The 25174-nt window shown below is 34.8% G+C and overlaps 1 pseudogene; it reads right to left on the bottom strand.

Moving 5' to 3' along the window:
• Positions 1–738: 738 nt before the first annotated feature.
• LOC141561939 (putative monooxygenase p33MONOX pseudogene) lies at positions 739–1579 on the bottom strand (annotated as a pseudogene).
• Between the last annotated feature and the right edge of the window lie 23595 nt (positions 1580–25174).

A 25174-nucleotide genomic window follows, 5' to 3' on the forward strand; every position in this document is an offset into this window, starting at 1 on the left:
CTTTCTACTCCATCTGTTACAAAGTTGCCAAAACAATTTTACAAATAAACTAGTGTGACCTTGTTATTTCCCTATTTGTAATAATCTCAGTGGGTTTGTCATTGCATATAGGATAAAATGCAGAATCTCTAGCCTTGTATTTGAGAAAGAGCTGAGCATGGAGCCAGGATGACCTTAGTTCAAATCTATAAAACTAGATGGCAGAGAAAAAAGGAAAATAATTAAAATCTAGTAGACTTTGTTTGGCATAATTTTTAAAAAAAATTATCTCATTATCCCACAACAATCCTGGGAAGTAGAAGTTATATTATCTTCATTTTATGGTTGAGTACACTGAAGATTGTGCTAGATCATTCAATTAAATGTCTGAGGCTTGATTTGAACTAAGGTCATCTTGTTAGTTCTATAGATCAATAATTGGCTGTGGTTGACTGTATTTGAGATGTCATTCAGACCAATTTGGGGATATTACAGAATAGATCTTCAAACATTAGAAAGATTCAAGCTTTGCTACAAATATTTAAAGAATCAATCCCACTTCCCCAGAAGTATTGACTTTAGCAGAATTGTAAATGTATGACATCTTTCTAATCAAATGCAAGGTGGGTGAGAAGAAAGAAAATTCTAAGATACTCTCTCTATAAAACAGTGATTCACCAGGGAAAGAAACTTTGCTCAGAAGCAAAGGGAGCTTTAGAACCCTGTCGGAGTCAATATAATCATGATCCTCGGTTTAAGTTATGGATTCGTGGAAGGTTGTTTCTTTTCTTCCATTACTAGGAGGTCCAATTTAAGTGCCTTAAAGGCTGCTGAGTCTTCTGCAATTCTAGTCACCTGAACTGGAATGAGCTCCATTGTGATGGTTTCTTAGTACCTCTGAAGAATTGGACCCAAGTCAGATTTCTGAAGGGTTTTTGTTCTAAAAAGGCTCCATTTTTCAGATGAGGTTTATCTCTATCTCCAGAGGCTGGTTTACTCATGGATCTTCTGCTTCCTTACAAGGTCTAGATATCATCAGCATGAACCTTAGAAATGGAGACGAATGGGGCATACTACTTGGAGTGGACTGGGCTGAAGCAGTCTATGTTCTTTTGTCATTTTGTCCATTTTGTAATTTCAATTTATGGACTGCCTCTACCACACGGTGATATTTGGCTTCTTCTGTGGTCTGTATGAGGAGTATATCCTGCATCTCTCAATCCTACCTGCTACTCAAAATGCTGTATATTCTCTTGTGTTTGTTTTGTGATTAGAGAGTTCATGATGAAGTAGGAAACCTTGCATTCACCACTGAGTCCTTGTTCATTTGGTCACTGGAAGCTGAGGGGATTATGGAGAAATTATTTTTTTTCCATCCTCAACCTAGGAAAGCTGTTGGTATGTGTGATCTGAGATGACTGGCTTTTTCCATAGAACCTTACTTCATGTCAGATGAAGGTGGAGTCATTGGTATGGGATCCTCCAGGACATCATCATAACAATGCCTGAGGATGCATTCCAATTGGCAAAAACATCTTTCCTAGAAGCCCACCTGTACTGTGTCAATAGTAGGCACATCTGGCTCTCTGGATGATGCCATGAAAGACTTATCCAGATGTTTCTCTAGATAGATATCCAGAATCCTGATTCCCCGGTAAAGTCTATTGAAGTTATGCAGATAGGATAAAGATGTCAAAAAGGAACGTTCTGCAGTTAGTGATGAACTAGAAAAGAGTTCCAAGCAGTTCTCATGGAGAGACTGCTGGGTCTCCTAAGGAGGGAATTGGGATGGAGGAAAGAGGCCATTTGCTGCAGGGACAGAAAGCTGAGAATAATTAGGCTCTAAGCACAGGACTAATTGAGGCCATGACACAAATAGTGTCAAGACCCAAACTGACCTCAGCAGAAATAGAATCAAGTGGGTTATAGATAATATTTTTAAGGTTGTTGTTATTTCTTTTCATTCTTGATGATGCCATCAGGGAGGTAATGTTATGATAGGCAAGTGAATTGGATTTAAGTGAGGGTGGACTGTGCAAGATCTCCTGCTTCACTTTTCTAGAACCAACTGAGTCCAGTGGCTAGATATAGATTAGGATGACCTGAGGAGATGGTCCTGGATGCAGATTTTTAAAGTGTTTAGTGTGGTAGTATGTTTCACAAATGCTTTTTCCTTCTCCTTGCTTTTCATTTAAGAACTTCCAGGTTTCTAGCACTCTCAAAATGCTTGCTAGTTTACATTCTTCTTAAAATGAACAGAATTCAATGCCTTACTATTGAATTTAGTGTAGAATACTGGTTAGCATTCTAACTAGATTTGAGAGAAAGAGGATTATGATCTCCCCTCTTCTGAATACTTTAACTAGGGGTGTGTTGGCACCAGTTCAATTAAGCTTGTGGAGCCCATAGTTAAAATTTCACTGGGCGTACTTACTTCTAAGAAATTGCCACAAATCAGGGCTTGATTTATTGTTTTGTTGATCAGATTTAAGAAAGTACTGATAATGCAGATTAAATTTCAAATGCATGACTGGTGGACTCCCTCCCAACCTGTTCTTCAATATTTACTAGCACACTCCTAATCAGGACTTTCTCATTGCAATGTTAGATGTATATTAGCTTTTTGGATGATACAGCACTCAGGAGACTCATTTTAAACTCTTAATCTTTTTTCACATCTAGCCACACCCTCCCCATTTTGTTCTTCTAGGGTTGTTCTTCTTGTTTTGATCCAAGTATAGAGTTTTATATTCATCCCTCTTACTTTAGTTTTAGCCTATAAAGATACTTTTGCAATTTGCCTCTGTTGGCCAATGGATTGGCCATTATCCCTAGTTTTACATATCATGTGCTAAATTTGATACATGTATCATCTATGGTTTTATGAAATTCTTTTTTAATCATTAATGCAAATGATTTATAAAAATGTTAAACTTGTGAGATGAAAATGAAACTAAGGCTTGATTTGATCATTATTACAACTCCCTGACACCACAGAACTATCATAAGATTAAATGAGGCAATGTTAATAAAATTCTGTGTACCTTTAATTATTAGATTAATGTCATTAGATAAATGTCATGGCAAAGTGGAAAAGCATCTATCTATATTTGGTGTCAGAAGAGCTGGATTCACATTCTGACTGTCATTTACTATCTTGTACAAATAACTTAATTTCTCTTGGTCTTTTTCTTAATTTATAAAATGAGAGTGTTAGGCTATATGTTCTCTGAGATCTCTTTTGTAGGTCTATAATCCTATGATTTGTTAAATTAATTTCAGATAATAGGTCATTTCTGATAGTTATAATATTTCTATAGCTACTGTATAATATCTTTCCTCCTAAGTGCTGAGATAACATTAAAAATACTATTTTTTTACTGGGCCATCTTGAACAATATCTTGTTACCTTTTTGTATGTCTACTTGGTATATTTCAGAGAAAGTGAATTGTAGGAGAAAGATCATGAGACTTAATAATCATAGTTCAAATGCTAGCAATGACATATATTCATGTTCCAAATGAGAAAAAAAAAAAGTCCTTCTTAAAATAAATGCAAAGTTGCTTTCTCAAGAATATATTGTAATGGTTTCTAACAGTTTTTCATTCTAATTAGATTGTCATAGATTATATGTCATAATGTTCCTTATTGCCTAATCTCAGAATATTTTGTCCTCTTACCTAGAAAATATAAGCATTAGTCTCTGATGATTGGGGATATTAAAGATTTAATAGTATCTATTTCAATACCTTAATTTTGTAATTGAAGAAACTAAGACTCACAGAAGTTTAAGTTGTTTGCTCAAAGTCAAACAGGTAAATTATAAAGCCAGAGTTTGAAGCCCTTTTCCTTCTTTCCTTTTCTCTCTCTACTAAACTTAATCAACCAAAAAAATCTAGTTTTTCTGTAAATGCTATTCAGAGGGAGTGAAAAAGGGAGCATTAGTTTTACTTCTCCCTTTGGCTGATCTCACAGTATGTTGGCCTCCCACCCAGAAGATGAACTCTGAAGTTGCAGACACTAACTGGGGTGGGTGAAGTGTTAAATCATTTAATAGTGGAAACCCACCTGACCTTGATCAATCCAGACACTAGTGCAAAGAAACCACTTATAAATTCTTTTAGAGTGATACCTAATCAAAAACATTTAACATGCAAAGAAAAAGCCAAGCTAGAAATAAAGTTGAGACAAGTAGAGGTGTGAGATCTAAAACCAGAGCCAAGTTTGAAAAAGGTTAGTCATTTGAACTGCCAAATTAAACAAGACACAATTGGGGCTAACTCATCCCTCCAGGCACTCATAAAACCACAGTTGGGAACCCTTGAAAGCTAAGTTAGCACCAATTGTGTCTTATTTAGCTTGGCCATCTCAATACTAACCCTTTAGGAGCTTGGCTCTAACTGGAGATATAACACCTTTAAATGGCTGAACTTCTCCCCTCAACTTTCCTTTTTTAGTATATAGAGAATGTTTTTGATCAGATGTGGTTTAGATTATCAGACCCAATTAGTATGTAAGACAAAACCAAAATATGAAAAAGAATAGAATGTGCTGATATAACAATGTCATTAGACAGACAGGGGCGTGTTGTAGCCTTTCTGGTCTGTTTTTGCATCTATGGATTAAGTTTTGTTAGTCTGAAGCCAGAGTCCCTGAAGGACTATTCTAACATATGGTTGGTGAAATTGTCTAATCAAATTATAATTTCATACTTACATACCTATAGACAGATATTACAAACACATTCAAATGGGAGTATGGATATATACACGTAATATATAATAATACATTCATGACTATGTATAGGAGCACATAACCTGGATGACCACATTTTGAGGCAGCCCATTCCATTTTTTAGTAACTTTTAAAAAAATTCTGCTCATTTCTCCTTGCTTCTAGCAGCTGGCATGTCCTCACTGAATCTTTTCTTCTCCCAATTAAATATACCAATTTTTTCATTCAATATTATTATTTATAAATAATTGTGTTTAGTTTATTATTTATAATCTTTATATATTTTGTATATGTGTGTATGTATATTACAGTCAAATGGGATTACGGATATACAAATGTAATATATAATATGTACATGTATGAATAAATATAGGTATGTATGCCTATATGTATGGAGATATATATATATATATGTATATTGTGTGTGCATATGTAAACACATATTTGAGCATTTATGACAAGAATAAAGTATGTGAGAAGATAATAATAATTGGTGATATGGCTGACATGGAATCAGAAAATCAAGGTTCAGGACCCAGTTCTGTCACGGACAACTTGTGTTATCTGGGAAATTCAGTTAATCTTTTTGATTATCAATTTCTTCAACTACAAAATAACATTAATTCTTGATCTGCCAAACTTTAAAGAATTATTGTTGAAAATCAGTAAAAACAACTTACATTTGGTAAAGTCAGAAGTGTTAAATTTCTGACCCTGAGGGTCTGAACCAGATTAAAATGTAATTGGGAAATATTTAGCAACATAAATAAAAGTATAATAAAACAGAGATAATATTAATTTGAGTTTCTAAATCAACATGAGAGCTAAGGGATCCTTTTCTATTTGAGTTTGAATCCAGTAGGAAGCCAGGATTTGAATTTACTTCAGACATTTAGTAACTTTGAAATCTGGAGAAACCATTTAATCTGACAGTTCTTAAATTTCTTCACCTTAAAATTGAGAGGTAAGTGAACTTGGGGCTTTTGAATCCCAGCTAGCTCTTATCTATGAATATAAGACCATAAATTTAGATCTGAAAGGGATTTTAGAGGCCATCTAGTCCCAAATCCTCATATTACAAATGAGAAAATTGAGGCACAGAGAGAAAAAGAGAGGCTAAATGATTTGCCCTATGCTTTATAAACCCTATGAAGCAGGCTATATGTAAAAAAAAAAAAAAAAAATCCCCATTTTAGAGATTAGAAAACTGAGATTTATGGATGTTAAGATTTTTCTATTATCTCATAGCTAGTTAATAGAAGAGCTGTGACTTTATTCACTTTAAGCCTTTCTTGATCCCTTGAGCTATTAGTTTCTTTTTGATGGTATCAGTGAAAGAATTTCTGCTATGAGCAATAAGTAAATAAATAGCAATCTCCAGATGAGCTCCACAAAGATAAAGGGAAGTGAGCTGGCCAATGGACATATGGCTTAAACAGGATGTTGACCATAAAAAAGAAGGGACTTTCCCAAAAATGGCACTTGTGCATGTCCTTGTCATCTTTTAGTGATTCTATGCTTATCAACATATAATTAGCATTGAATTTTTTCCCTCTTAGAGGCAGATCATGATGCCACTTGGGAAATTACAAGTACACTGGGTCCTTTTTGTCTCTTCCTTTCAGAAATCTTTGCTTGCCATCTTTCATCAGCCAATCCTATGCATTCTTGATATTTAATTGAACCAGAGGCAGCTAGGTGGCACAGTGGATAGAGCACCAGCCTTGAATTCAGGAGGACCTAAGTTCAAATCTGGTCTCAGACACTTAACACTTCCTAGCTGTGTGATCCTGGGCAAGTCACTTAACCCCAGCCTAAGGAAAAAAAAAAAAAGATATATAATTGAACCATTTTTGCCTTGGCTAGGCTGCTACTTCCTTTATACTAGTTTGCTCAATTTGGAGACATTTTGAGTATGAACTCTTTTGAGATGACACTGTCACATATGAACATTACCTCAACATCCTTCTCCCCAAATATCTCATATTTCATATTATCTCAGAATCACAGAAGCCATTCAGAATGACTTCTCATTCAAGAAAAGAATCCCCATTTTAGTATACTTTAGTATACTTGTCAAGTGACAAGTAATCTGGATGTCCACATTTTGAGGCAGCCCATTCCATCTTTTGGCAACTTTTTTTTAGTAACTTTTAAAAAATTTCTGCTCATTTCCCCTTGCTTCTAGCAGCATGTCCTCGCTGAATCTTTTCTTCTCCCAGCTAAATAAACCAATTTTTTCATCCAATATTATTATTTATAAATAATTTAGTGTTTAGTTTATTATTTCTAATCCTTATTTATTTTGTATGTATCTGTGTATATACATATGCACATTTTTCTCCCTTTCTAGAATAAAGTGCTTTGAGAGCAGGAATTTTTATTTTTGTATGACATTCAATGGGTGCTTAATAAATGAATGCTTACTGATTAACTTAAGTATCCTTACCTCAAACCCAGGGTTTCCCCCACTCTATTACATTGCAATTGGCATAAATATGTGAAAGGGTTTTTGGTTTGTAACGCACTATCCAGAAATGACTTACTATCACCATACTGTTAGTTTTATATGTTTAAATGGGCTTTAATAGCAAGGATATTTGGACTCTGATATATGTAAAACCCTTAATCTCTTTGAGTCTTATCAGTAAAATGGAGATAACTATACTTGTTCTGCTTCTCAGAGATGGATGTGAAGAAAAATTTTTATAAACATGAAAACCCTTTTTAAATGTAATGTTATCCATATTTAACATGTATTGGTCAACCTGCCATCTGGCGGGGGTGAGGGGGAGGAGGGGAAAAGTGAGAACAAAAGGTTTGGCAATTGTCAATGTTGTAAAATTACCCATGCATATATCTGATAAATAAAAACCATTAAAAAATGTAATGTTATCTTCTTTAACAAACATAGGCAGAACATCATGCATAATCTTTCCTGCTCAGAAGATGAAAACCAGTCAACCATCTTCTTCATGTGTAAGTCTTAGTTCTGGGACAGGTCATTAGCCTTTGTTATAAATGGGACAAAAGGCAATTAAAAAACCAAAGGTTGAAATATGTTTCCAGAGGCAGGAATCTGTATCCTACTGCTTCTCTACCCCACAACCTTTGGAATTTCTGTTCCCCAGTGAAATGTTGACTGACTAGATTATTAAATCAATGTCAATTAAATCAATGCAGGTAGAATAACTTCTAAGTTTTTCCTGCAATATAATAAAAAAGTATTTCTGCATTTGTCATAAAATGTGTTTTCATTATAGCTTCTAATTTTTTAGAGCAAGCCATTCCTAGTGACAATTCATGGAGATGATATTCAAAAGAATACATTATTTAGGGATCACATTTCCAGGCAATTGGACTCAAATATGATTTTTAAAAGGATTTCTTTGAGAGGTTCACACAGTATTTAGTATGTAAAGGCATGTGTGTTAACTGATTCATCTGAGACTTGCATATTCCTGTTCTTTTTTTATGCAACCTATCCTTCTCCACATGTGGAAAAGAGTTTATAGCCTATTTCAGGACCTGGCTTAAGGGTTTACTCCTCAAACTTAGGATATGGCATTTCCTGCTGTCTAATGCTAGGCAAAATTCAGTGGATGCTTTCTTCATAGAAAAAAGTGAACAAAACGGATGCATTTTAATCCTGGCTCAAACCCTTCCTGCTGCTATGTAGGTAAGGGCAATTCACTTAACCTTTTTCTAGCTCCCTTTTCTTTGGTAGTTTCACACAGAGGTGAATGTTGGCAAGGGAAGAAACAACTCCTACTCTTGTTTCCCTGGAGTCACTTCAAACTGCACTAGGAGTTTCTGCCTGGCTTGCATTTTCACTGGTCAAATGAACCTCTGGGAGGTTAGGTTATATAAGGACTTCTCCAAAGGGTCAGACCCACCCTAGGATGGACTTTGTAATGAGATCCCATTTTTGTCCTGAGGCATTTCTACTGGACCTGCTGCTGATGCTATGGAATTGAACTTCTGTTTATTTGCCAACATGTAATGTGCTTTATAAACCTCAAAGCACTATGTAAGCTATATTAGGCAGAGATGAGCTATAATATTGTGAAATAATAGCTCATAATTATCTTTTTGTTAAACTGGAAGCAGGAGTATTTATTTCCTCCATCCCAACCTAAGAAGGTATTTAACAACAATACAACCTGCATTAAAGGAGCTCTCAAATTGTCAATTCTACCTCCACCATGTGTCTTAATTGTATCCCCTCTTCCTGCACAGGTAGGTGGTAGAGAGGATAGAGTGCTGGGTCTGGAGTCAGGAAGATGAGTCTTCTTGAATTCAAATCTAGTTTTAGACACTTACTAGCTGTGTGACCTTGAGTAAGTCACTTAAACTTATTTATAACAGTTTCCCTCATCTGTATGAGCTGGAGAAGGAAATGGCAAACCACTTCAGTATCTTTGCCAAGAAAATCACAAAAGGGGAGATAGCACTAGGGAGGTCCCCCTGACCTTGGGGGGCTTCTGTTTTTAACAATCTGTCAGTGATTCTAAAGTTTTCTAGCTTTGGAATCTGTGATCCTTAGATCTTCCTCCCTCCCCCCCCACCTTGGAATGCCATTGTTCTGGCAATCTATCTGTCAATGATTGTAAAAGGTCTCTGGCCTAGGAATATAATAATATTTCTTCCTTTACTGTTAGGATTCTTACAAGGTGCTAAGTCACTGGAATGGATAGAGACAATTAATTAATTAATTAATTAATTAGCAAGGAGATGTTATGGGTGAGAACTTGAAACAAGGTACTGAGTAGAATTGAGGAGACAATGGTTAAATCTAATTTAGCATTGATTTAATCCTACAACAAATAATGGTTTCCTAGTGATGAAATGATTGGTGTGCACTCAGTGTGCAGCATATAAGCAAGAAGCTCTCAGGGCCAAAGAGGACTTTGGGAGATTCAGGAAGCTCTCAGGACTTCTGGAGGACTTTGGGAGATTCAGAGTCAAGCTTCAATCCCACTTCCACTTTTGTGCTGGCTGGAGACATTTGGACAAGAGTTCTTGGGAACCAAGGAGAGAGACAGGCCTCTAAGAAAGCTAACCGGGCCCAGCAAAAGATTCAGGACTTTGAAGGACACAATAAAGGATCTGGACTTTAACTCCTGGCTGCATTTGGGATTATTGAACTGAACTGAAATTAAAACTGCCTCCAGAAGCTCCCCAAGAAATCTGCTCCCAGAGAATGATTATAATTTAGAGAAAAGAACACTACACTTTACATTTTAGGGAAGATATGTTAATGATCCTGAGGCTCTCTGATCTAAGAATACTATTGTTCTAACAATCTGTCTGTCGTTGATTTCAAGTTTTCTGGTTTTAGAATAGTCCTACAAACATTACTGACTGTCAGATAGATAATCTATTGGTCAGTGATAACCAAATTTCTGAGATCACTCCTCGGTTCTATCCTTAGGCTATAAAATTAGCATATCAGTGACATAAAGAACTGGATAAAGTTGTCTCCATTCTCATGGTTCTTTGCTAAATTATTTTGGAACCTAGCCCTTTTCAATTGGTGTTACAATTACAATAAATTTTGCCCCTTGACTTGGGTGGATTCAAGCCTGCAAATTCTTTTGAGATGTCTCATGATACCAGTCTGCTACCTGGACCTTTTGGGGTCCCTTCCCAATCTCAGCAATGAAGAATTAGATACTACTGAAAAATGACAATACGTATATCCCCTTTTCTAATCTCATATCATCACTATTTTAGTTTAAATCCTTATAATCCCAACCTGATATATTTCTAAAGCTTTCTAAATAATTTACCTGCTTCTAGTATTTCCCTTTTCTAATTTATACTCCACATAGTGGTTATATAACTCTTCTAATTCACATGTTTTACCAAGTCATTCCTCTCCTGATAAGTCTTCACTGGCTGTCTGTTCCCGCTAGAGAAAAATATAAAATTCCTCACCCCGTTGCTTAAGGCCCTCCAACAATTTGACCCTACCCTACCATTCCTACCTTATCTCACATTAATCTCCCTTAAACTTTTAACTAAGTTATTAGCTATTCCCCAACTCAGCACTCTGCAATTTACATCTGTGTATTTGCTGTACTCAGTCCAATTCCTAGAATTCACATCCTCCTCACCTCTGCTCTAGAAAAATATCTTTCTCTAACTTAGTTGCTATCTTTTTATGACTTTTTCTAAATCCTTTAGTCATGAAGACATTTTTCTACTTCCTATTACTCTATTATATTGTATGTATACATATCTCAACTCTACAAGCCCAGTAGAATGTAAACTCTTTGAGGGATTGTATTATTATAATCTCATACAGTATTTTACACATAGTAAATTTTAAATAAATGTTTGTTGAAATCTCATTCCATCTAGGTATGGGGAGAAAGAAGTTTCTTTTTTTACTTATTCATCTACCCATTTAACAAATATTTATAGCATCAACAGACACATTAAGCATATAAAAATGCAAGATGCTATATCACATGAGTTTTTATTGAGGACATACTTAATATTGCTGCTATTGTTATTGCAGCTATGTTTGTCCTTCATTCTCTAAGAAGACCAAGGATATCACATGGGTGAGATCTTGACTTGTCCATGAATTGGATGTAAAGGAGGCAGTCAGCCTCACTCCCTCCTCCAGAATCATAGGATTTCAATGGCAAGAAAAATGTCAAGAAAATTGGCCTTTCTGGATCCAATGGAGAATGATTTGGAACTATGCTCAAAAAGTTATCAAACTGTACATACCCTTTGATCCAGCAGTGTTACTACTGGGCTTATATCCCAAATAGATATTGAAGAAGGGAAAGGACCTGTATGTGCAAAAATGTTTGTGGCAGCCCTTTTTGAAGTAGTTAGAAACTGGAAACTGAGTGGATGCCCATCAATTGGAGAATGGCTGAATAAGTTATGATGTATGATTGCTATGGAATATTATTGTTCTATCATAAATGACCAACAGAATGATTTCAGAAAGGCCTGGGGAGACTTACATGAACTGATGCTGAGTGAAATGAGCAGAACCACGAGATCATTGTACACGGCTACAAGACTATATGCTTGGTGAGGTTTGGATCTCTTCGATTCCCGGTCAGGGAACCAAATAATAAGGTTCCATGCAGGACAGAGAGTTATGGGAATCCCTTTTGGTCAGCGCAGCTCCTTCATAAAAGAATTTATGAATCCAAAAAGTTAGACTGGCAAAAAGAAATTTATTGGCACTGAGAAGTCAGCTTTTGCTAGGATGCTACCTTCCTCAGTGGCAAGGTCCTGACAGAAAAGTAAAGGTCTAGCAGAGAAATCTTGGCAGAGAAATAAAGAGTGGGTAACAGTGAAAAAAGGGTGTCTTTTCAGAGGGCAGGGGGTCCTCGCAGGCAGCTATGCCAAAGCCATGCTGGGCATGGTCCTGTTTTTAAGTCCTCCACAAAGAGCCCCAAAGCTGCTCTTTTAAAAGAGATTTGAGACTGAAGTTTCAATTGAATGAGGTTACTTTTCCCAGGCCTAGATTTCCAGTAGAATGGGACCAGTTACTGGGAATGGTCCTGAGCCAATGTTCAGCTCAGTAGGGGTCTATAGAAATCTAGATCTCCTACTAAATGAGACTACTTAAGTTTGAGCTAAGTAGGAGTGGTCCTGGACTCAACTAGTCTCACCAATATAACAGAATGAGACAACTTTATCTTGATTTTCTGAGACAGGTTTCTCCCAGGAGAGTTCAAGGAGAGTTTCTCCCCTTCAAGTTCTCAAGCATTTACCCCAAAGTCAGGACAGTTTCAGAGTTCCCCCCATCATGATGATCAATTCTGATGGACAGGGCTCTCTTCAACAATGAGATGATTCAAACCAGTTCCAATTGTTCAGTAATGAAGAGAGCCATCTACACCTAGAGAGAGGAACTGAGTGTGGATCATAACATAACATTTTCACTTTCTGTTATTGTTTGTTTGCATTTTGTTTTCTTTCTCAGTTTTTTCTTTCTTGATCTGATTTTTCTTGTGCAGCAAGATAACTGTGTAACTATGTATACATATATTGGATTTAACATATTTAATGTATTGGACTATCTTCCATCTAGGGGAGGGATGGGGGAAAGGAGGGAAAATTTAGAACAAAAGGTTTTGCAAGGGTCAATATTGAAAAATTACCCATGCATATGTTTTGTAAATAAAAAGCTTTAATAAAAAAAAAAAAAGAAAATTGGCCTTTCTAAATTAAGGTCTTTCTGAGATCTCAATTTGTCTGGGACAAAGTCCATTAAGGTTTTTCTGAGATCTCAGTTTGTCTGAGACAAAGTCCATTCAGTGAATAAGGGTTAAGTAAGAATTGAGACAAAAAAATACCATCAAAAAAGAATCAGCCAGAGAGGGGAAGATCTTAAGAGTTTCTGGCCAGAACAGAAAACATATGCTATTTATACTCATTCTAAGCCTTCAAAATCTAAACAATGAGCAAGATGGGCTTGGGCTGAGGACCATTATTGGTCATATAATAAAAGCTTTTATTTTTAAAGCCTGTTTGTTTTTCTTTCAAGAAATCAGAATTGAAAACTACATGAGGAAAAAAGCAAATTGTCCCAACTTTTTGAATCATAATAACAATAAATTTTGAAAAAACAAATCTAGTTTTCCCTAAACCCCAAAATATTTCACAAAATGTAAATGACCAAAATTGTTTTTCTGTGGACAGAGCACATATATATATGGAATCCAAGTGTAAAGAGAGCCACTTATGGGGATAGAAGAAGGAAAAAGAAAAAGGAAGAGGAGAAGGCAGCATCTTGTAACTTGAATTGGCAGGTTGGTACTCAGAGAGTAGCTACTACTCACAAATAACATGGTAAAAAACAGTTAATATAAAACGTTCTCCTAAAAACCTGATTTACTCCTTCCCATAAATACACATAGCATCCATGGGAGGAGTAGAGTTAAACTTAGTCCACAATAGTAGTAAAGCACATATGTAAGAAATATATGTGACAAAGATTTGATTTAAACCATCTGCTCTGTAAGTCCTTTTTCCTTTGTTGTAGGAAGAATGTAGCAAGAATGCTTATTGTTGTTTGTCCTTTGTTTTTGAAGAAGAACAATGACATCACAAAGGTACTATCTTTACTTTCATGTAAATTAGATTTAAGTGAGAGAGTGGCCTTTTAAAAATTAAGTGGTCTTTCTAAATTGAGTTCTTTCTCAGATCTTAGCTTATCTGAGTCAATGCCCATTAGCACTATTTTAGATATAACTGGAGTGACTATTATATTGATTACAATGATGGGAGTAGAGAGAAGCTAGGAAGGGCATTTAAAGTGCACATTATGTGTGTGTATGTGTGTGTATGTTTATTTGTGTGTGTTTGTGTGTGTGTATACAATGGAATGCTTTCTTGTATGCTGATTTGTAGGTGGGAGACATATTGCCACAATGCAAGTTGATTTGATTGGCTCATTTTTGCTGAACATAGTGAAAAATAAAACTAGTTAGGGAATGGTCTCATGAAGTTAATGACAATTAATGAGGGGTTTAAAAAAAAATTAGTCATGAGTTTTCTTTTGGAGCTTCTAAGGCTAAGTGATCAGATCATTTTGATGGAATTATCCCAATGTACTTTGAGTTTAATGTTCAGGCCAGTCTTCTAAAGCTTTGGTGTCTCCTTTTTTCCATTCCGCAAACCTGACCTTCTTACTTAACAATCATAAAGGAAAAAAAAAAAAGTAGGAAATCCCAGAGAAGGTAATTAACTTATTCCAAAAGGAAATAAGTTTTGCTTCTGGCATAGACATTTATTTTACAAAATCATATATGATTAGACATTTCTTTTTTGTTAAAGATTTGTTGCTTTTCAAATTTGGAATGCACACACACATACAGTAACTCAATTCTGAAAGGTTTAATTCACATAACAGCAAAGAAAATGTTATCTCATGACTAAGGATGGATTGCATGCAACAAGAAATGGAAAGGATGCTTGCTTGGAAACTGACTTCTCACCAAGAAGATTTTAAATTGAAAATTGAAGAAGAAATAATATGCTGACATATATATGTATAATTTTACACCCACATGTATATGTATACACACACAGACACACAGACACACATACATACATATACCTCTCAATTAAACTCGACAATCTGGAGAACAAAAATCAGTATGAAATAGAAGGCACAATAATGGAGATGGTGTTTAGAAATTCATGGGAGAGAATTACTAGGAAGAAAGTTAAAAATGTTGCTTAGAGTGTGAATTATGTGAATCAAATAAATTTGAGCTTCAAATGTAAGAAATTTACATGTTGGTAAGGCATCATGGAGTTGTGGATAGAATGCTAGACAGTCAGAAAGATCTGGTTTCAAATGTTTGTTCTGGCACTAATGTATGACTTAAACAAGTCATCAAACTTTTATGTGTCTCATTTTCCTTATATGTCAAATGAAATGATTGAATCAGTGACCTCTAAGGTCAAGCTATGCCCTGACTTGCTAAGATATCTGGATTTGTGAGTAGCTTGAACATATAGATCCAAGTTGAATGTGAAATATTGGTTAAATAGTCCTACAAAGTTGTCTTTATCTTCTGGAAATATATAATAGATACTAGCTTATTTTTTCATGCTTTTATTAGTGGTTAATGCTCACTTATGAGTCTTTTGAACTGTAAGCATTTCTTATGTGGTAGAAGAAATATTCACTTTCCTTTTTTAAGAGGACTAATGACATTATAGGGTGATGTCTTGTTTTGTGTGACTTGGATTTGAGTGAGTCAGAGCTGCACTAAGTCACAGGTGATCATCCTTTTTGAATACTTTATATATTCCAGTGGAGGAAATAAATAGCTTTCCTATACCTGTTACAGACTTTGTATATTAAATTTTTCTAGAAAGGATTCTGTCAACTTTTTGGAGAATTCTTTTTAGAGATTTTTTTTTTCCTGGAACTTAAGTAAAGAGAGTATAAGAAAGATCTGATTCACCTTCTTTGGAGTCAAACTGCATGTATTATTAATCTGGGTGTATAGAGTTTTGTGAGAAAGTTTATCCCCTAGGCTGTGAGCAATGAAGTTGGCTGTGTCAAGTTTAAAAAACTTTCTATGTATGATAGCTATCATTACCCCAAAGACTTGGTAGCATGGAATTCCCAACTGAAATTTGGCAATGAGGGCTCAGATAGAATAAGGTGATAGGATAACACTGTATATATTGTGATACTATGATGATCCTGTCATCTTTTTTTGGTGGGGAGGTGTTGTTGTTATATTTTTTCCACTAATGCAGATAACAAGAAAACTAAATTTAACAGAGACATATGTTACATTTTGTATTTAGGTTAAAAAAAGTCAACTGAATAAGCATATGTTAGGGCACATATAAATAAAGAGCAGTTCTTGTTAAAAAAAAAAAAAAGAACATGGTTGTCATCTCTGCACAGATGGAGAAAACCAAACATGAGCAATATCTCAAATTTATTTTGGAGATTTTCAATATCTACATATCCAACTCTAATCTTTCCATTAAGCCCCAGCTTCCCTATCACACTTTCCCAATTGGATGCTTGTAGGCATTCAATGTCTAACATGTCCAAGACTGGATTTCTTATTCTCTCCTTAATTCCTACTTCACTTTAAAACCAACCACTCAATGAAATAAATCCATTCCTTTCTACCAAATTTCATTTTTAGGCATCCACATTTCTGCCTTGTGAGTCGTCCTTAATTCCTGATGCTAGACTACCCCACATATTTAATCAATTGACAAATCTTGGTGATTCATGTTTGTACTATTTCACAACCTGCTCTCTAACCAAAAGGCCACAATCCTAATTTAGGCTCTTCTCTCTCACCACTTTGACTATTGCTATCACCTCCTAAGTGGTTGCCCTGTCTCTATCTCTTCAATTCTAACAAATCTTCCACATGATTTACAAAGTAATATTCTTAAAGTCTAGATTTTTACCATGATGGCACCTGTTTAGGAAAAGAATGTTTATAGTTAGAAGCCCCCATCCCATTTTTAAAATGAACTAAAAACTCTTCCATGTAAAAAATAGCAGGGAAAAATCATGAGGTTTTAGATGTTTGAAAGGTTTTTACTTTATCTTGCATGGAATCAGGTCTCCATGCCATTTCCAGATTACTTCCATACCATGATGCTTCCAATTTGCCTTTTCTAGATACTCCTTATTTGTTTTTGTTTTTTTATTGCCTCATTGGATGTAGTTAGATGAGGTAGTAAATTCTTTGAGGCTAGGGACTATCTCACATTCTTTTGTTTGTATCCTCAGTTCTTGGCAATAGTAAACCCTTGATTAGTGATCTATATGTCCGTCCATTTGTCTGTCTATATCTATCTATTTATCTATCTTTTATTATCTATTTATGAATTAGTCTGTTTGACCAATGCTAAGGCCAGATGGCAAAGTCATTATCTTCTCTTTGCCTAGTCATATTCTCAATATTTCTTGTATATATATGTGGTCAGTAAACTTTTAAATAAGCTTTGAGCCTGGAATTAGTGTGCAAAATTTTAGCAGAAAGAACACTGTTGAATCTAAGAATTATTGATTTTTGAAAAAATGTAATGCCCTGTGTCATTAGGTGGTAACTTCCCTAAATCTGGAGGAGACAAGGAAGAGTTTGAATGAACACTCCTTAAAAATGTTATAGAAAATACCCTTTAATTGGTCAGGGTTTTGAATGGGAAGATTTCTAATATTTCTTTTATAATCCAGAATTTTAGGTTTCTATGACTTTTTGAGTAGTCAGTATATAAAGAGCAAAAAAAAATTGGAATTATAGACCAACTCTTGCTTCTATAATTGTTTTGGCAGGTGGGAGTCTACTAGCCACTCAGGTGTGCAAATTTTAACACGCCATAAGACTGCTACTTGACTGCTGAAATGATTTTGTAGAAAATCCATAGACTTCAGAGTAAAGATAGAAAAAACAAGTATATTTCTTTATATTTGAAATAACTGTAGGTGTTTCTGAGCTTTTTCACTGAAGCAAGTGTCATGAGGTTAAAGACTTCTACCATGATTGCAATGAACCATAAAAACGTCTGTAGAACTAATCATATCGTTCATAACCCAGGGCAGACACCCATCAAGGACTACAAAGTGATGTTTGGCAGTAAAGTCTTTTGTGGTATCATTTATTTTGGTCTTTAAGACCAAACATATAGATTACCAATGTTTGCTTTGCTTTGTTTTTATTGACTCTATATACAGCTTTTTATGTATCCAGAAGAAAAAGTATAGAGAAATAAAGCTATAACAGTCACTAAATTTTCTACAGTGAATTTAATGCCCAAGTTGAGACATGTTAAATAAAGAATCTTATTTCACCATAGATGTGACAGCTCCTTGGGTTGAGGAAGTAAGAAAAAGACTGTGTAGATTACTTTTCGATTAATCAACAAATGTTTATTGACTGTCTGGTGAAAGTGTTATCATAGGTATATTAGGGGATGCAAAGAAATATGAAACTATCCAAACTTTCCATTTGAGCAGTCACATATACAGTTATACATACAGAAAGCTAACAGCTCTTAAGACCCAATGCTGGCTGTGAAACGAAGGCAAAACCATTGAGAACTCCAGGAGTAATGAGGAGGAGGTAATTGATTACTTAGGGTAAAGTGGGAGCAAGTTTTACAGAGGAAATTGGATTTGAGGGCTAGGTAGAATTTGAATAGGCAGGGAGGATCCATTCCCTTAATTCAGTTTTTCATTACTCACTTCTATGTTTTTGCATATACCTGGGCTATATTCCTTACTTAGTTTTGTGTTTTAGAATCTTTATCTTTGTAGAGGTAACTTGGATGAAGTAGAATGAGCATTGGCTTTGGAGTCAGAACACTATTCAAAACCTGCTTATTACTTATAGGATTGGTTACATTGCTTTATCTCACTGGACTCAGTTTCAACATATGTAAAACAATTACATTAAATGGCACCAAGGTCCCTTTCAAATCTAGATCTATGGTTTGATGAGTTATTCCCATGCTGCTTCCTATTGGAAAACTTTTTCCTGATTCTAAATGCTAGTATTTTCTCCCTTTCAGATTATTTTCCATTTCAAGTTCCTTGAGAAAAAGTATTCTTTTTTTTCCTCTTCATTTTACTGAAGGCTAGCACTGTTCCTTGAATATGGTATGATAGGGATTTAATTAATGGTTTTTGTATTGTTGGAAGAGGGCAACCCTTCTGGGTAGGGGGAACACTATGAGCAGATGTATAGATCTAGGGAATGTACCAGGAATATTTGGAAAACTAATGAAGAGATAAGCTTGGCTGAGCTATAGGGTTTATTTATGGAAACAGTGGGATAGAAAGTTGAAAACAGTAAAGGTCTAGGTTATGTACCTGCTGAGAAAGGAGTGGCTACAGGCAAAGAAAGTTGAAGACAAACTGTCAACTTCATGGTTTTCCCTAGGGTTGGCTTTGCCAATTTGCAAATATTTCTTTTTGACATTTTAGCAAAGAAAACATGAATCCTAATATAATTAAGTGAAATTCCAAGGAATAAAGATGATAGGATCATTTCTACATAAAAGAATATAGTACCCAAGGGGGAAAAATATGAAATATTTCCTTTTAAAATTTTTAAATCTTTGAATTCCTACTATTCTTTTTAATTAAAAAATTCTTATCTTTATTTTTCTTTTCTTTGAAACTTCTGATAAGATTATTTTTAACTTAGTTGCAGAATGACTACACTTAATAAAATTATATGGTACTTTCCCTAGTATCTGATTTTCATCTAAATTTATTGTCTTATTTAATATCAATATTACTACATTTTTTGGGTTCAAGTAGAGCAGATTTGTCTTTCTAATTGTATAGAAAACATTGGAATGGAATAGCATTTCATTAGATCTGCAAAGTTTATGCACAGAAAAAAGGTAACAGGTTTTTTTTTTTTTACATTTCAATTGACTGTTAAGATGGATTTATTTATTCTCTTAAAACTGTCTTCTCAGTTCTAACTTTGACTTCTTATTGCAAATAATAATAATTCTCAGAATAAATATGTGAACTAAAAAGGCACTCTATATAAAACCTTTTTTAATTAACTGTATATATGTTCATAAATGTGAATAATGGAATGAATGGATGAACACAACATCTAAGTGCTTACTATATGCCAAGTACTATGCCCAACTATGAGATGTTACTGATTGAAAAATTCTTTTTTTTTTTTTCATTTTTTTTTCATTCAATTCAGTTCAATTCAATGAGTTGCCTAAAGGGTCTGGAATTTAGAACCAGAGTTCCTGGGTTCAAATCTCAGTGGCCTGATATCCTCCTTAATTGGCATTCAAGATGCTCCAGGATCTGGACTAATTTTACATTGTCATTCTTTCCAATATTTAATTACATAACCTCCACCTCCAGCCATACTAAATCATTGCCAGTCCCTGTAAGCACTGTGCACTGATTTTTGACCTAGAGTTTCTATGGTATTTCCTGCACTGAAGTACTCTGCTTACTTTTACCTTATTGCTAATCCTATAAATTCTGCTGAAAATGTGGTCACTCTTTTTCTTTTTACTATAACTTTGGGCATTATCTCTGTAGACCTCAGTTTCCTTCTGTAAAGGGAATGGGCTAGATGATCTCTAACATCCCTTCTAGCTCAATATCCATGGTCTTGGGATCCTTCTTTCTTTAAGTCACTGAGCTAGACACTGAACAATATAAGAAATTAGAAGTGGCTAGGGAGTATATGTTATGCACAAATGATACAATACAATATAGTTTGCAATAGAGTGTATTCCACAATCATTTCTTAACTGGAAGCTCTTTAGGAAAAATTAAGTAGCCAAAGAATCAAAACAATATTTAGAATCAAAACAATCAAGGGAGGAACTACTTTCTCCCCACACATCTGTTTTCTAAGATTAGCCTGTCTAGTGGCTATATCTATACACACATATTTATGCATACACATTATATAAATATAAATATATATATGCATATATATATACATACATATATGCAGAAATGAAATAGGTAAAATATGTGAGGTAACATATGATTAACCACTATTATTAGAAATGTAGACTATAGGTGCTATACCTTTATAGAATTCATTATGAGCAAAGGTGGCTGGGAAAGTCTTCATGATAAGCATGTAATTATAACTATAGGTTCAGGAAGACAGGTAGGATCTAGCTAGATAAGTGGAAAAGATAGGAAAGGGATATTCCAATGAGGAGAAAAATATGACTAAATTTCTATGACTAAATGTTTACAGTGAAATTGAAACATGGTGTGATTGGATGATTTGTAAACAGACCAATCAAATCCAAGCATAGGACTTCGTGTTAGAGAATAGTGATAAATAATAGTGATAGATAAGGTTGAGTTTATGGGAATGGCCCAGATTACGCAGAAGTTTGAATCCTCAGATAAGTCTGGATTTTATTCACTAGGCAATGGAGAGCCATTGGAAGTTTATGAGCTATTATGACATGATACAATTGGTGTGATATATTGACTAGATTAGATGAGAAGAAACTTGAGGCAAAGAGAACATTTTCTTATCCATGCTAATTAACTTTGCTAGTATTTCTGAACTTAATCTGACTGAGTCAAGAATATACTCCTTAATTGGCATTCAAGATGCTCCAGGATCTGCACTAATTTTACATTGTCAGTCTTTCCAATACTTAATTACATAACCTCCACCTCCAGTCATACTAAATCATTGCCAGTCCCTGTAAGCACTATGCACCGATTTTTGACCTAGAGTTTTTATGGTATTTCCTGCACTGAGGTACTCTGCTTACTTTCACCTTCTTGCTAATCCTATAAATTCTGCTGAAAATTATGTCTCTTCTATATTGTTGTTGTTTATCTTTTATTTTTGAAAATGACTATGACTTCAAGGAGGTGATACCATAACATGCAAGTGGAGTTGGATCTGAGTGAGGGAGGCTATGCAAAGTCACCAGTCTCACTTTCTCCTCCAAAGCCATCTGGGTCCAGTGGGATATAGATTAGAATGACTGGAGATGGCCCTGGATACAGTGGGAGATCTTGTTTTTTTTAAGCTAAGGTCATCAATTGGTCTCAGTTTAACTGAAGCAACTACCCATTCAGTGATTAAGGTTAGGTAAGAAATAAATGAGGCAAAGAATGGTCTTTTTTACCCAGTCAAAAACAAACAAATAAAATATATAGACGAATGAATGAATGAATGAATGAATGAATGAATAAATGGAATCAATCTGGAAAAGGAAGACTGGGATTCCTGGACAAAATAATGGTTTCTGTTTATTCTATTCTATATTGTTCTATCTATTCAATTCTGAAAAATCAGGGTCAAAAGGACCAGGTGGACTTGACTTCACATAGTGCCTTGATGACACTTCCCCAGTACAAAGGCAATCACAGCATGATATAGAGGAAAGAATTCAGAATTTAGAATCAGAAGACCTGGGCTTGAATGAACTTACATAAAGATGGAAGAGACTTGTCCTTTTAGGATGATCACAGCAGGCTAGGAGAAGTACAAGTACAAGTAAGTACAGTTTTGCTTTTCTTTATTGTGATTGCAGGTTCTCAGTATAAAATAAGCTTAATGAATGTCTTTTAATTCATTCATACATTCATTCATTTATTCATGATCTTGCAGTGATATTTGCTCTCTTTCTAGGTGAATGAATAAGTTAAGCATCCATTAAGTACTTACTATGTGCAAATCATTTTCTGAGCGCCAGATACAAATAGAAAAAAAAAAAAGATAATAGCTGTCAAGGTCATTGTATCCTAATTGGACAAGTCACTGCACTTCTATGCTATTCATATATTTTATTTTCTATAAAATAAGGGGGTCAGTTTTTTTTTTTAATCATTATAACTTTTTATTGACAGAACATATGCCTGGGCAATTTTTTACAACATTATCCCTTGCTCACACATCTGTTCCGACTTTTCCTTTCCCACCCTACACCTCTTCTCCTAAATGGCAGGCAGTCTTATACATGTTAGATATGTTATAGTCTATCCTAGATACAATATATATATGTGCAGAACCAAACAGTTCTCTTGTTGCACAGGAAGAAATGGATTCAGAAGGTAAAAATAACCTGGGAAGAAAAAGAAAAATGCAAATAGTTTACACTCATTTTCTTTTCTGGGTGTAGCTGATTCTGTCCATCATTGAGCAATTGGAACTCAATTAGATCTTCTCTTTGTTAAAGATATCCACTTCCTTCAGAATAATCCTCATACAGTATTGTTGTTGAAGTGTATAATGATCTCCTGGTTCTGCTCATTTCACGCATCATCAGTTCATGTAAGTCTCTCCAAGTCTCTCTGTATTCATCCTGCTGGTCATTTCTTACAGAACAATAATATTCCATAACATTCATATAATATACCACAATTTACCCAACCTTTCTCCAATTGATGTACATCCATTCATTTTCCAGTTTCTAGCCACTACAAAAAGGGCTGCCACAAATATTTTGACACATACAGGTCCTTTCCCTTCTTTAGTATTTCTTTGGGACATAAGCCCAGTAGTAGCACTGCTGGATCAAAGGGTATGCACAATTTGATAACTTTTTGGGCATAATTCCAGATTGCTCTCCAGAATGGCTGGATTCATTCACAACTCCACAAGCAATGCATCAGTGTCCCAGTTTTCCCACAACCCCTCCAACATTCATCATTATTTTTTCCTATCATCTTAGCCAATCTGACAGGTGTGTAGTGGTATCTCAGAGTTGTCTTAATTTTCATTTATTTGATCAATAGTGATTTGGAACACTCATATGAGTGGAAATAGTTTCAATTTCATCCTTTGAAAATTGTCTTTTCATATCCTTTCAGGGGGTCAGGTTTGATCATTTCTAAGGTCCCCTCTGACTCAATCCTTTGGTCACTTTTCACATATTATCTAATATGATGACTATTTGGATGAGGTATATGATGTAAGGTGTCTGGTGACAAATACTCATATCCAAACTGTGTTTCAATAAATACCTTTAGCATAGTATAGTGCTCTTCCTAGACAAAGTGTTTAATGAATGTTTGTTTCAAGTAAATGTTAAGTGTGACTGAGTGCTGGGTAAGGGTAAGAAAACATACCACCACTAAAGTGAAGAATGGAGATATTTTCAAAATCTTTGTTAAGATACTTGGTACTTTTTCGTGAGTTGTATATCTAAACTTAGCATACATGGAGTACCTGGGGTTCTTGGACAACATAACAACAATTTCTATCTACATTCACTTTGAGGCAATCAAATTCAAAAGGAGGACCAAGTGGGCTTGATGTGGACTTTTTGCTGACCAATCAATGAAAATCAGAGTGATTTGGATTTAAGGTATGGTCCTTAAGAAAGAAATCTAGCCTATGATAATATCTATGGTGAGGGTAGGAAAATACACCACAACTAAAATGAAAAATGGAGTCAAGAAGATGTGAGTTCAAATCCGACCTCAGAAACTTAACACTTCCTATCTGTGTAACTTTAGGGAAGTTACTTCACCCCAATTGTCTTAAAAGCAACAACAACAGCAACAACAAAAAGATAGTTTAAAGTATTTTTGAAGTGGAATATCATCATAGAATCATAGATCTAGAGCTGGATATGACCTCAGAGGCCATCTAGTTCAACTATCTCATTTTACACATGAGGAAACAAACATAATATGGTTAAATAATTTACAGTGTTACACAATTAATACATGCTAAAAGTGGGATTTGAACCCAGATGATTAGAACCAATGTTCCTTTTCATATACCATTTACAATTTCCTACTTGAATGGGAACTTTTTTTGTGGCTTTATTACTCCAATGATAATAAAAAGTAATAAACAAGCAGATAATGAAATTTATATAGAATGGACATAACCTTTAGGTGTATTTGAATGACGTATTGGATCATCAGATAGAATCGAAAGTTTCCTTATAAATCTATAAAGTCAGCTAAGTCCTTGACAGAAAGAGAAATAATGAAGCAGGGGAAGGAAGGAAGGAAAAGAAGAGTTGGGGGAGGAGGTGGGGAAAGGCACTTAAGGTATAGTACCTTGAGAAAATGGCCTGAAGAATATTTTCTTATTACTAGAATTAGTCTTATATTTGGATTGTCTGAAAAATTTATTGTATGTAATAAACAAAGATACTTTGAAAAGAAAACTATATTTAGCATAACTATATGAAAATATAAATAAAAATAAATATTACTATCACATAAATGCCTTGCTTCTTAAAAAGTTGCTGCTGTTTGAAAAATCTTCTGAATAAAAGGCTATCTGTATTGCCCTCATTTTACACACATATCTACCTATCATTTATTTATATATGCATGTATATATACACAGACATTTATATATAGGTATATATCTAAGAAAAGTTGCATATGTGTGTATATGTATTGGAGTCAGAGAATCTGAGTTTCAATCCCAGATTTTTCACCTTTGTGGCTTTGGATAATTCACTTTGGAGTTGTTTCCT

This window comes from Sminthopsis crassicaudata, chromosome 3 (assembly GCF_048593235.1).
Source record: "Sminthopsis crassicaudata isolate SCR6 chromosome 3, ASM4859323v1, whole genome shotgun sequence".
Classification (NCBI taxonomy): domain Eukaryota; kingdom Metazoa; phylum Chordata; class Mammalia; order Dasyuromorphia; family Dasyuridae; genus Sminthopsis; species Sminthopsis crassicaudata.